At 42.4% G+C, this 11,753-nt stretch overlaps 1 non-coding gene across 1 annotated transcript; it reads left to right on the top strand.

The window, feature by feature from the left end:
* The first annotated feature begins 1,323 nt into the window (after positions 1-1,323).
* Positions 1,324-1,454, top strand: LOC120094495 (small nucleolar RNA SNORA17). The gene has a single exon (XR_005488801.1). It is a non-coding gene; the product is annotated as a small nucleolar RNA SNORA17 (small nucleolar RNA).
* The last annotated feature ends 10,299 nt before the right edge of the window (positions 1,455-11,753 follow it).

The following is an 11,753-nucleotide window of genomic DNA, read 5'->3' as shown; positions in this document are numbered from 1 at the left end:
GCTGCTCTTTTTGGGGGTTAGTCTAGAGACTGGAGCTAGGCTCAGGTTTTGTTGGGGGGCAACTTGGAAACTAATGCTAGGGACCAGTTTGTTAGTTTATCTGAGTTTAAACTTAGGTCAAGTTCTCTAAACTGGAGTCTCAAAAGATTTGGCATCTCATTAGTAAGAATATAAAATGCTCCAAACATTCTATTTGCCAGTTTTTTTTAAAATAAAACTCTAAGGGGTGAGAAAAATAACATTTCAGAAGTCACATTTATAAATGATAACTTTGAACTTTTTAGCATGTTAAGACTCAAAGCATTCTATACATTGTCAAGAGATAAGCATACTTAGAATTTTGCTGAAACTTTTCATAAGAATTAATTTGCTTAAGTCAAGCATAATCTATGAATAATGAAATGTGCAGAATTTATGTCTAATTTGAATGCATCCAAACAATCTTATTCATCCATGATAGAGTAATCCCTAGGAAGATACAGATCCCCAACCTAACCCCTTGGTTACCACGGTCTCCACAGATAAGCTTTGCCAGGACACGAACTTCATTTAAGTCGAGTTATAGGTTACGTATTGTACCTAGCTTTTTTCACTAACCTTAATGTCTGTGGTATCTATCCATATATAGTGGGTAAGGTTCAGTCACTTTTTGTGATCAAAAATATTATGACACATGTGCTGGTCACAAATACGGAGGAAATAGACAGGTTAGAATATTTTCAAGCATTTTTAGAGACAACAACCGCCCTGAAGATTTTTCCACCTTAACCTCCAGCCTCACTCAGGAGTCTCCTGAGTGATGTTTTTTATGCTACCTGCTCCTCCGGTGTCAGTGGAAAATGCCCCATAAATCTCATTTCATGAGATATTCTGAATTCATACTTTCAGGAAAAGATCTAGGAATGGTGTTTAGATTTCCCTGGGAGAAGAGATGACCCTTCATAGTTTCAGTGCCTGTGAGGGGCTCCAGCGTGGGAAGGAATTGTTTCACACAGATATTTTGCTCAAGTTTAATTTCATTTCCAAGTCAGAACAGCTGCAAGCCTGAGAGAGGAGCCCATTTCAAACTGCGGTCTCCTGTGAGTTATGTGCAGATCCTAATCATATTTCTTCAAAGATATATTTCTATATGTGATGTAAGGAAAGCTATAGAAATCCATCAACCATTCATTGTAGAAACTGTCCTCAAGCCTGTCCCGCGCTGGAGTCACTCCCACACTGGGCTCTCAGTCTGTGTGGTCAATGTCCATCCTGCTTTCTGTGGCTGGGTAGGGCTTCCTTTCTGCTTCCCTTTAATATGCTATGCTCTTAAATGCCACGTAGCCTGCCCTAGAAACATTGTAGATGTGGCCACTGTGTCACATGTGCACCAGGAGATGGCAGAGGGGAGAAAGGCTTTGTTTATGCTCAGTGTTCTGACTTATGAATATCTGAATGATTAGTACCCTAACACTCTCTAAAAAAAAACAAACCAAAACAAAACAAAGAGGGAAACTGAGACTACCACCAATCTAGTGCTATGCAGGCCCCAACAGCTCACCTACGATGACCACTAGACTCACACTGTGTTCACAGGGCCTGGACAGGGAGCTAGTCCAAGATGACCATCAACTGGACGTGGGGCAGAGAAGATGGTCCTTGTCTGGCACCATAATACACAAGCAGGGCCTAATGCTCCTGAGACCATTCCTGAGATGACCACAGACTCAGAGACCCAAGGCACCACTGAGAGGAGCAAGGAAGTGGTGGAGAAATGGGAGAGGAAAAAAATATAGAAGGATGCGGGCACAATGAAGAGAGGCAGAACTGGAGACTCAAGGGTACTGAGGAATAACCTGACATGAGTAGCTGGTGATGCCTCCTGGAAACATGGTAAGTTCCTGGCCACTGCTGCCACTAGGGTCTGTGGCCCTGTAGCTGGTGTCTGTTACTACAAAGGCCAGGTGGACATCCAATTGGTCTAGGATGCTGCCCATAGACATGTTGATGGTGCTGTGTGGAACTGGCCCCACCCCTCACCTGGGCATCTTGGGAGAGCTATCTCTTGGGGCATAAGAGCAGGACAGCTGGCTCTACCCTTAGCCATCTGCAGTACTCAGGACAGTGGGTCCTGCACACTGTGGGAGTTGTGGGTGAGCGGGTCTCAAGGCTACTAACATGGGAGACCTGGCCCTACAATTGGTTTTCTGTTTGGTGGCAGGGACAAAGGAGAAACCCTTTTCCCACCTTGCTCCTCACTAGCTGTGGCAGGTGGAAGAGCTGTCCCTGTCCCTCACCAGCTGCAGCACTTAGGAGAGCAGGTCCTGTACCTTGCCTGTGCAGCACAGTAAAGCTGACCGTGATGGTGGGGGCACAGGCAAGGCAGCACCAAGGGCGTGTGGAAGAGCTGGCCCCACAACTTGTCTTTGGGGTGCTAACACCACTACCCCTCTTTGCCTTGTGCCACCTATGGCAGGCAGCAGAGCAGGCCCTGGAGTCATCAGAGTAGAAGATCGGGCTCTGCCACTTACCTGCTGTAGCACTCAGGAGATCAGACCCTGTCCCTTGCCTGGGCAGCACAGTGAAGCTGAACCTGGATGTGGGGGTAGTAGATGAGCCACCCTGAGCATGTGAGTGTGGAGAGACAGCACTGCCTCTTGTGTGTTGGACAGTGGTGCTGAAAAGGAAGAGATACCCTCCTCCCCTCCCTCACCCCTCACCATCTATGAGAAGCAGGAAAGCTGTTCCTGGGATCACGAGAGTGGAAAAATTGGACATGTTCCTCACCAGCTGCAAAACTCAGAAAAGCAGGCAGGCCTTACAGATACTGGTGACCTGGATCTAAAAGCTTGAGAGCAGGAAGGCTGGTAGGCTGACCAGCTCAGATACTTCTCGGGCTCAGATCCAGGGCTTTGATTTTTCCCACCCAAACATCTACCCCATCAATGAACTGCTGGAGTACAAGGACCAGTCCTACAGACCCAAAACTACAGGATCTCCATGACACAGGGCAACAACAAGATATGTGAGAGGAGTCCCAGTAGGTTTCAGTGTCTAAAGAATAGCAGAAGCCAGAGGCCTTGTACTAGACCAATGAGCATTGCAGTGAACATTTGCAAGCAAAGAAATGTGCACAAAAATGTATACTGTGGGACACACTGTGGCACACTACAAGTTCCACCAAGGGTTTTCTCTGCTGGGAGGAGGTTGCAAGGGTGGATGTCAGGTTAGGGGAGGAGGAGATGAGTGGATTTAAGGTACATGATGTGTTAGTTCCCAAATAAAAAGTTGGTTTTTTTTTAAAGCCATGTAAGCTTTCTGCTTTGACCTTCCTATTGTTCCTCCCTTCATGTAACTATCTTCACAAGAGACCACAGTCCTACAAGTCATAATGACAAGGATAAATTAGCAATTAATATTTGCTTGTCAATGAGTATATTATTTTAAATAGACAAGAAAGTTGGAAGATGTATGTAAGAGAAAATCTTTTGAAGTTATTATAGGGTGGTACTATATTACATACATGTATTTTAGTTGACTCTAAGGCATCAAATTAAGATTACTAAATCATGTGATTCTTAGGAATAAAATGTCTTCTGCTTCCTCCTTTCTTTTCCCTTCTTTTGTTCCTTTTCTATAGTTTCTTGTTTGAGAATCCTACTAGGCTTCAGCTTTGTCCTCACATTCGAAGTCCTAAGTCTTTACAACAGAATTGATTCTAGTTGTTTGCTGTGCCTATGGCTTCTTCTTTAACATCACTGATGTTCTACTCCAGAACTTCACCTGGGTGTATGCATTTCCAAAATTGGTCTCCATCACTTGGTCCCTCACACTATATGCTGCACACGCTTCCTGGGAGATACCTAAAATTCAGACCTTGCCGTGGCACCTTCCTGCTTAGACTGTACGATCTGTCTATATATCTCAGTTGCCTGGTTTGTAGCAAAGTGCTTGGGTCAGCAAATATATAAATTTGGTTTCTGGCTGTAAGGGTTGGGAAATTCAAGAACAAGACACCGGCATTCTCTCAGCATTGGGTGAGGTCTTGGCTGAATCATAGTCAGATAGAGGTCACCCCTTTGGAAGACAGAGCAGGTCTCAGGGCCCTTGTCCTAGTCCCTTATTATAAAGTGAGGAATGCCATTATTACTCTTACATTTCCATCTAATCCTAATTAGTTCCTTTAAGAACTATTGACATATAAATTTGATAATTAAGTTTCAGACACCTGGATTTTGGTGTCAGAGGTGGCAGGGGTACTTTCAAAACACATCAGCCCACTATGGTCCCTGACGAAATAAATCCAACCATAATATACCCTGCAAGCCCCTACATATGCTGATTTTCCACACTCATCCGCCCCAGCTCTCTTTGTCTGTCTCTCTGTCTCTCTCTGTCTCTCTGTCTCTGTCTGTCTCTGTCTCTCTGTCTCTCTCTCTCTGCTTTTGTGTAACTGTGCACATACATATGACAGCCAGTTGTTCATATATTATCTTGAAAGCTCAGTCAAGTTCATTATCATCATAGACATTGAGTATAGAATGTAGGTTGTTTTTCCTCCCAGCCCTGTGCTTCCAGAAGTAAGACTCAGATTCAAAGTCTATCTACAAATACTTCGGCCAGATAGCTAGGCTCTCTCTGACTAGATCATAACTACAGATAACCCATTTGTTCTAATCTACAGTCTGCCTTGTGGCTGGTGCTCAGGTGCCATGTATCTGTCTTGTCACATCTTCCCGGGTGAATTTCCCACCTCTGCCCACTGTCCTAGAATCCTTTCTGCCTACAGGATGTTGCACCTCCTATTTCCTGCTTAAACTATCACATTTATTACTATCAAATAAATAGGTTATCAAATTTATTATTGACAGGTGCCCCATCCATACAGACACAAGATACTTTCTTTACCACCAAGAACCTTCATCCACCCGCCTTCAGCTTTGCTTAGATTAGGTCCACTCATATATCCTAAGTGTCCTGTATCCATCCCCTAACAAGTGATGTCATCTATAGCTCTTTGAACTACTCCTTGAGCATCTGGCTTTCAGTCTTCCCCTTATTACTCTATGTATAACAATAATTTAGCTTCAGAATTTAGATTTCTTTCACTCTGTAGCTCACCGTCAAGATACATTCTTGAGCCTCATTCTAACTCTGAAATCTTAAATTCACTACACTAATCTCAATCAAAACCTTCTGCTCTGTTGGCTTCCTCTTGTTTTGCTGTCGTTACCCCTTCTCTTCTGTCTTAAGACCTTATGGTATTAGTGGCCACATTTCTACAAGGACCTGTCCTCCTGGCTTTGAATATTTTATTCTCAACAGAATCTACACATGCAATGTTCACTCAAACCTGCAACTGGGATCTAGAGTCATTGATTCTCTAGAACTGTGTTGGAAATGCCCCACAGCTGTGTGGATTCACAAATCCAAACAGTTCTTGTCAGTCAATATTTCTTGATCTTCCTGTGGCTTTTCCCTCTCTTGGCAACCCTCTTCCTCAAATTCTTTGCCATATTCTCCCCTTGTCTCTCTGATATCATCTTCCCACCCACCGTTATGTGTTTGTATTCTCAGGAGACTGTCTTCAGCTCATTTTCTCTGTGGCTGTCCCATTGGTTCTGTGGGCTTGTAAATTATTCACATACTGCTGACCTCCAAATGCCTGCTATTCGGATTTCTCTCCTGAGCTCAGGATTTTACAAACCAATGTTGTCTCTGCTTCATCACAAGAAATTCAAACCCAGCAAATCCAAAATTGAACCTATCACTTATTTCAAGTCTTCTCTCCCTCTTGTATTAAAAGTTTGTTGGATTTATTTATTTATTCATATGGGCCCATGTGTCTATCTGAAGGTATATCACACTCACAATGCTACACAGTGAGTGCTACCTCCGTGGAGTGTAGAGGACAACATATAGGAGTTGGTTCTCTCCCACTGTCATGTGGATTTGAGGGATTGAACTCAGGTGGTTTGGTGCAACAGCAAGCCCTCTGTTCACTGAACCATATCACTGACCCCTGTATTTTTGTTTTTAATGACCTATGTTCATAAATCATGCTAAAGTAGCAAGACTCTTCACAGACACACTACTTTCTCTTTTCCCTCATTGAGTCGTCAGTGTTCCTGTTGAAGGGACCTCTCATATTGTCCCGCTTCATTCTCACCACTGTGTTGTACAAATTCCACCGTGTCTCAGAGTGACCACTGCAAGTTGAGCTCTGCCCACTGGTCTATTCCAGCCCATTCTCTTCACAGTAGTCTGAGCGATTTTCTCTAACACAAATCTTATCTGGGTGACTCCCATGGGATAGGTGGTCTATGAGAATCACCTAACATCACCCAACCAAACCTAAATTGAATATTTCTGGAGTAAAATTACGGTATTACTGGTTTATTTTTGTTTTTCTTTCTGAGTCCCAAGTGAGTCTATCAAATGATTGATAAGAATAACTAATGTGAAGATGAAATTTAGACCCACAAAGCCCTATTGATTGGTTCAATTATTCTGGCATCTCTTACACAGCTGTACAAAGTGGTTTAATTTCCTTCTCCACTCCCTTTGCCAGTATTGTTCCCCATGTCTAGAACTTACCTACGTGAAACTACTGACTTTTCTGTTAAATATATGATCATGTTTCTTCCTGTGGGTTATATTTTATTTCTAATATTCATATATTAAATAAAACTTAAACCTCAGTACCTCAAAATATGATATTTGGAGATTCATTAAAGGGATAATTAGGGCTGGAGAGATGGCTCAGCGGTTAAGAGCACCCGACTGCTCTTCCAGAGGTCATGAGTTCAATTCCCAGCAACCACATGGTGGCTCACAACCATCTGTAAAGAGATCCGATGCCCTCTTCTGGTGTATCTGAAGACAGCTACAGTGTACTTATATATAATAAATAAATAAATCTTTAAAAAAAAAGGGATAATTAATGTGAAATGAAGCTATAAGGTTAGATGCTAGCACAATATGAGGGTGATCATTACAAAGAGGAAAAATCAAAACGCAGATTTAAGCATATGCAGATGAAAACCTACATCTAAAAAAGGCGTCATCTGAAAGCCAAGGAGGAAGATCTCCAGAGGAACCAAACTTGACATATTTGGGTCTTGGACTTGCCCTGAACTGTGAGGAAATAGACTTCTGTAAGCACCAAATGTGTGGAACTTTGTTACTGTAGCTCTAGCAGGCTTACTATATCAACTTCCATGGAATCAATTTAGTCCCCTTGCTTCAGGGTTCAGGGTAGCACTGTATATATCAGCAAAAACACACATTGAAGGAAACCTACTCATCTGAGAAGTACTCAAAGCAAAATGGGGGAAAGGAGGAAGCCCATGACTCCATGCAAGACCTGTCCCTCCATACTGGTCCTCACATAACGTTCTACTGTCAGAAAACATCACTAAGAGAGAGAACACATAAACCACAGAAAGAGAATATTTACAATCATAATCTGAAAGCAGACCCATGTCTAGACTGTGCCAGACATTCTCAATGCTCAGTAATTAAATAACTAATTAAAAATGATAAAAAATGTTAAACACACTTTCACCATCAAAGACAAACTCATGACAAAATAACACAAAAGAAAATGTTCAAGTCATTAGTCACTAGGGAAATGCAAACTAAAATCATAGTAAAACAACAATGCATGTCTATGACAACTGCTAAATTAGAGTGGCTGACCATACTAGGTGCTAGTGAGGAGGTGGAATGGTTAGGACCCTCACCCATGGATGTGGAACATATAAAACGGCATAATGATTTGGAAAATAATTTGAAAGATTTCTAAAATGCTAAATATACATCTCCCACAGGACATCCATTCTGCTGTAAGAAATTACTCAAGAAGAATGGGAGCGAACACTCTTTCACTTCACAGTTCTACACACACATGATCATAGTAGCCTTATTCAGAGTAGCCCCGAACTGGTGTAACCCTAATGTCCATCAATAGTTTAGTGAGGATGGTGCGTGAGCCTGTGCATCAAATCCTATCCAGTGGTAGAAAGATAAAGCCAGGGTAGATGGGTGCAAAACAATTATGATAAAGAAAAGAATTCATGTGCAAAAGTTATGTCCAATTTTTTATTGGATATTTTATTTATTTATATTTCAAATGTTATCCCCCTTCCTGGTTTCCCCTCAGCAAACCCCCTATCCCATCTACCCTCCCCCTGCTTCTATGAAGGAGCTCTTTCTCCCACCCACCCACTCCTGTCTCACAGCCCTAGCATTCCCCTACATTGGGTCATCAAGCTTCCGCAGGACCAAGGGCCTCCCCACATTGGGTGCCAGATAAGGCCATTCTCTGCTACATATGCAGCTGGAGCCATGAGTCCCTCTATGCGTATTCTTTTGTTGATGGTTTAATCCCTCAGAGCTCTGGGGGATCTGGTTGGTTGATAATGTTGTTCTTCCTGTGGGGTTACAAATTCCTTCAGCTCCTTCAGTCCTTCCCCTAATTCCCCTGTGTTCAGGCCAATGGTTGGCTGCAAACATCTGCATCTGTATTGGTCAGGCTCTGGCAAAGCCTCTCAGGGGACAGCTATACCAGGCTCCTGTCAGCAAGTGCTTCTTGGCGTCAGCAAATGGGTCTGGGTTTGGTGACTATATATGGGATGGATCTCCAGGTGGAGTGGTCTCTGAATGGCCTTTCCTTCAGTATCTACTACACTCTTTGTCACCATATTGCCTTTAGACAGGAACAATTCTGTGTTGATATTTTTGAGATTGGGGGGGTGGTGGTCCCATTTTCTGGGGGCTGTTCCTAACCTCTGGATATGGTCTCTACATGTTCTCTTCAGTTTTATTCTATTAACTTAAAATTCTAGAAAGTGGGTCAATCTAAGTGATGGAGGTGGCGGGAGGGATGGACGGTGGCAATGGCTTGCATAGGAACAGGTAACTGCCAAAGCTTGTTAATTTATGCGTCTTCTTGTCTATTACTGTTACTGCAATAACCCTCATAAGAAAAATCCTCTGGTGTTTAACTATATAATGAATAAGTGAATGGACAGCTTCTAACTTTCAAGAACACAATATAAATCTCAAATTTCTCTGTCGATTTTTCTGACTTTTTCCTGATTTTTCTTAGAGCACCTCTTATTCAAGTGAATGAGGAGGCATGCACAGTAGTACTAATTGTGACAGTATGTTAAATAGACCCCACAGTTGGACACCAGAGGTCGGATTCCTAATACTATAGCCTATGTACTATCTAAGCTTTATGAACCTCAGTTTTGCAATCTCTAAAATGGAAGCAATTGTCATGTTTGTCTCATATGAATCTTGTAAAGAGTAAGTGAGATGCATATGGGAAGGGCACACAAAGCAAAGCCCTGTGGACATAGAAAGAATGTTCTAGTTGTTCATCGTCTCTGGCACGACCTTCTCCCAAAAGGGCGTTTAGTCTCATCCTAAGTGACCTGGAAAAGGAACTCTCATTAGCCTCCATTTTAGATATTAAATATTTTCAAAACACTTTTGAACTTTTTAATTACTTATTATCTTTGTGTGTGTAGTTAATTTTTTTTTGCCCGTATGTATGTGTATGTGCTATATAGCTGCAGTGCCTAGGGAGGCCAGAAGAGGGCATTAGACCATTTTGGACTGAAGTTGCAAATGGTTTGGAGCAACCACATCAGTGCAGGGCATCAAACTCCGATCCTTTGGAGTAGCAGCCAGTGCTCTTAACCACTGAGACATCTCCCCAGCCTCCCGATTTTTCTTTTAATTGTGAACGTGTTTTGGAATCTGAAGCAGGGGCATTATCAGTCTGGCAGCTTCCATGAAGTCATAGCCTAACTCCCTACCCACTAAACAGGGCTGGAACAAGATCTGATGCAGAAACAAAAATATTTCAGGGAAATAAAGTAGCCAGAAATATTCAAAATCAGAAAATTACATGAAGAAGCTGACAGATCATTTTCTAAATACTAAATATTTAATATTTTAAAATACATAGATTCTGGGATAGAAGGACAAACAATCTTCTAGGCCACACTCCCTTTCTATCTGAAAAAGATTTGGAGCTCTGTTCGAGGGGCCTCAGCACATGATTCTGTTGTCTCAGAATTCTGTCTTGGAATATTTGCTAAGCTGAAGATTTAAGTCATTCAAGTTAGACAATCCTCTACTAAAGAGGCTGAAATAAAAGAAAATTTGTGTCTACTGCAAGGCTTGCACTAGCTGGGAGAGCTGACTTCCATGGGATGGTGTGTTCTCTGTCTATATGAGACTCATGGTTCCATATCTTGTTTATAAATGAATACAGGAAAGCGTAAAATTCAGAAGTATTCCTCAAGTGGTTATTACTTCAAGCTTACCCACCCAGGGTTTAAATAGTTCCAAGCTGCGTGTTTTCTTTGGGCAATTTCCTATGCTGCTTCTCTGTTTTGGTAGAACAGTGACAAAAAGCAACTTTGGAGAAGAAAGGGTTTCTTTGACTTAAAAGGTTACTGGCTGTCACGGAGGGAAGATAAGGCAGGAAGCTGGAGGCAGGACCTGGAGCAGAGGCTGTGGACGTATGATGCTTACTGACTTGCTTTTCATTGCTTGTTCAGCCTGATTTCTCACATATCCCCAAACTACCTGCTCGGGGTGGGGGAGGGGCACCATCTCTCTCCCACATCAATCAGGAATTAATAGCATGCCCCACAAAGGTGCTGTCTTAGGGTTTTATTGCTGCGAAGAGATACATAACCAAAGCAACTCTTATAAGGAAACCATTAAATTGGGGCTGGCTTACAGTTTCAGAGATTTGGTCCACCATCATCATAGCGGGAAGCTTGGCAGTGTCCAGGCAGACTTGGTGCTGAAGGAGCCAAGAGTTCTACATCTTGATCCAAAGGCAGGCAGGAAGAGGTGCTCTTCTGCAGGCAGTCAGGAGGTGGGTCTCATCCCAAGTGGGTGGAGCCTGAGCATAGGAAACCTCAAAGCCCACCTACAGAGTGACGTACTTCTTTCAACAAGGCCACACCTCCTCCAGTAAGACCACACCTCCGCCAGTAAGGCCACACCTCCTCCAGTAAGGCCACACCTCCGCCAGTAAGGGCAAACCTCCTTCAATATGGCCGTACCTCCTAATCGTGCCATTCCCTATGGCCAAGCATTCAAACACATGAACCTATGGGGGCCAAACCTATCCAAACGATCACATGTGCCCATAGGACAATCTGATGGAGGCAATGTGTCAACAACGTTTCCCTCTTCCCAGTGACTTGAGTATGTGTCAACTTGACACAATACGACCAGCACAGACACAAGTCTGGCTTTGGTAGTTCTCTCTACTGGAAAATGTTACCTCTGTTTGACCTTTACTCCTCCTTTACTGATATTCCTCTTTTCCTCCTGTTCTGATCAGGCCCCATATATGCCACCAAGTTCTTTGCTTTTTACATATGTGATTACATATCACATTCAATGAGGCTCCTCACCTGTGCTGCTTCAGTGATTTTTTTTTTTTGGCCTAATTCTCTGCTAGAATAAATCTCATGTAGCAAGATAAAATGTCCAGGTATATATAATAGCACCATTTTGCTGTAGAGAGAGGGTATGCCCTTATGTTTTTTTTTTTTTAAATGTAACAGGTAAATCCTACTTCATAAATAAATTCACAAATTTCTTTTCCCATTATGTAGTACATTACCATTAATATTTAGCATTCTAATTTCTATGTGTTTCTTCCAACTTTTTAAGGTACCATATATTACTATTCGACTTTATTCTTCATAACACATTGAACCAAATAAATGAAT

The sequence above is a fragment of the Rattus norvegicus genome, chromosome 8 (assembly GCF_036323735.1).
Source record: "Rattus norvegicus strain BN/NHsdMcwi chromosome 8, GRCr8, whole genome shotgun sequence".
NCBI lineage: Eukaryota > Metazoa > Chordata > Mammalia > Rodentia > Muridae > Rattus > Rattus norvegicus.
Note: the sequence above shows the minus strand (reverse complement) of the source record. Positions and strands in the feature narration are given on the sequence as shown.